The following is a 2,562-nucleotide window of genomic DNA, read 5'->3' on the forward strand; positions in this document are numbered from 1 at the left end:
TGTTACGAGGGTGCACTGCGCCGGTCCGCACCCTGATGAAACCTACAACATAACGACGCTGCCTCTGATGAGATATACTCCCAGAAAACGGAAGATAAAGGCTCACAATGACAAACTAAGTGTTTAAGAAATTAGGACTTGAATACAATTGTGGTTCCGGTAATGTACTGAATCGGAATTGGCCGAAATGCGGGATTTTTTACTCGTTCGGTGGTCAATTTACATTCAGAATTTGTAAATATTTGCAAGGGATGGAAACACGGGAAATAACCCGAAACGGCTTCATTTACTTAAATTAATTTCCATTAAAGAAAAACAATGCAAGTGACAAACAAAATTTACGTTAGTGTTATTAATAATATTTACTGAAGCGTTTTATTATAATTTCGTTTATCCTGGAAGGGCTTTTTAAGCGTTCCTTGACTGGACTGTATGTTTTCGTGCTTGTTGGGGGAATCCTTTTGATGTGTAAGCTCAGCAGGTGCGCAATTTCGCAAATAAGATGAATTATTCACTTGCCAAGTTTGAGTAATTACCTGCAGTTGCAACATTTAATTGTCTATTTTTCTTTAGAGTGAAGGGATAAGGGACAAAGTTTGCAAGTTGGACAATTTGCGCTATGCCATAGCAGAGCCTTAAAACTTCCAAACTTAACTCTAAGACAACACAAGCAAGCGACCATTCAGATTCGGTTTTCAGACCACGTAAACAGTTTGTCTTTGAGGCACCAGTTCCAGTTACTAATAATGAGCTGCTGCCATGGGCAAATAGTTTCTTTGCAAGAAAGTTTGCTCTAAGCGAATTTACCGGAAATTGTCACAGGTCAGGTGGCGAAAAATGAAACGATTTTCTCTCAATTCGTAATACTGATAAAACGTGAAATATGTCCCGGTTTAACGAATGAAATTAACAAATGCGAGTGTTGTTGAAGTTTGGGGCGAATTGTGTCATAAATCCGAGTTCAGTATGCGTTAACAGTATTGACGTTTACGAGAAATTGCGAGTGGCAAGGTAAATAAACGTTTAAATAAGACGTTGAAAAATAAGTATTCGGTTCACGGATTTTGTCGCTTCGTCGTTCGAACTTCCTTCGAAATATTAGCTTTTTCTCCCCTGTGATGTATGAAAGTTATAAATTCAAACATTTCGCAATTTTATCGGTTTGCCGTGAGAACAAGACTGATTTAAAATGTCTTTAACTGCTCATTGAGAAATATCAAACTGCAGTACACGATTCCAGCGCAAAAAGATGCTCGCAGCGTGATTTCTCTCCGAATGCTATTGATCAAGTTATTGCTAAAAAAGGTTGCTCCAATATTGAATCAAATGTTAGTTTTTCAACCGCTGGAAATAACATTTTTCGACAAGAAAAACATTGCCGAAAGTAAGGGTTTAACAATTGCTTGATTTAACTCGCGACCAAATATTTTCCTATTTACTCGAAATTTAACGTTTCGTTATCCAACTACTTTTACGAATCAGATAAGCGTACTGAATTTACTCTCTACCAACACATGCTCAGTCGGAGGGAAACCCACGCTGAACAAATCCAAACTAGAAAAATTGTGCTCACCTTTCAACTTTATTACAACGTTGAAAATTCAAACATGACGAGTTCAACCAGAATCGATATTACTTTGATCACATTTTCCAAAAATATCACTTGTGACCTACTACTTGTGTGTTTCTGCGTTTATTTGTTTGTATCTGTGATAACATGGGTGTGTACAATTTTATGCAATTTAATAATATCTGTAATAATTGTGATAATATCCTAGATTTGTGTTTTGCTAATACTTCTTGCAGTGAACTATTTTCTTCTGAACCTTTATTAAAATTAGACCCAAGTCATCCTTCACTTATTGTGCATGTTACTGATATTTTATGTAATAATTTTAACGTTGGTTAAAATTATTATTAAAAAGTTGGTTAGAAGATACATTTTATTACGATTATAAATGTGCTAATTATAAGGAGATTTTAAATTATCTTAATATATCTGAACTGAACTGTGACATTAATGGTGATGTTTCTATTTTTATGAACACCTCTATAAGGCTCGTGATATGTTTGTTCCAGTGAGGACCAGAATATCCTCCACTTATCCTCCATGGTTTACTAGCAGTGTATAAGCTTATTAAATCTAAGAAACTAACTCATAAGAACTACAAAATTACTGGCAGTTATGCAGCGTATATCGATTTTGCAAATTTAAGAAAACTATGTAAGATAGCGATTTGTAACGCCTAAGACGACTATATAAATGATACTGAGAATCGGTTATTGAGTTATCCATCTAAATTTTGGAATTTTGTTCGTAATAAAACAAAAACGAATTCCGTACCGGTACCTATGATGTTTAGTGATAATTTACTGTACGATAATCAAGATATTTGTAACGCTTTTAGCGCTTTCTATTCATCGGTTCATAATTCTAATAAGTTTATTAATTCCAACTTTAATAGTAAACAGACTGCTCTTATTAATAATGTAAGTTTTGATGTGTCTAGTATCGTTTTTGCTCTAAATCAGTTAGACCTTAGCAAGGGTCCCGGTCCTGAT

This window comes from Tribolium castaneum, chromosome 4 (assembly GCF_031307605.1).
Source record: "Tribolium castaneum strain GA2 chromosome 4, icTriCast1.1, whole genome shotgun sequence".
NCBI lineage: Eukaryota > Metazoa > Arthropoda > Insecta > Coleoptera > Tenebrionidae > Tribolium > Tribolium castaneum.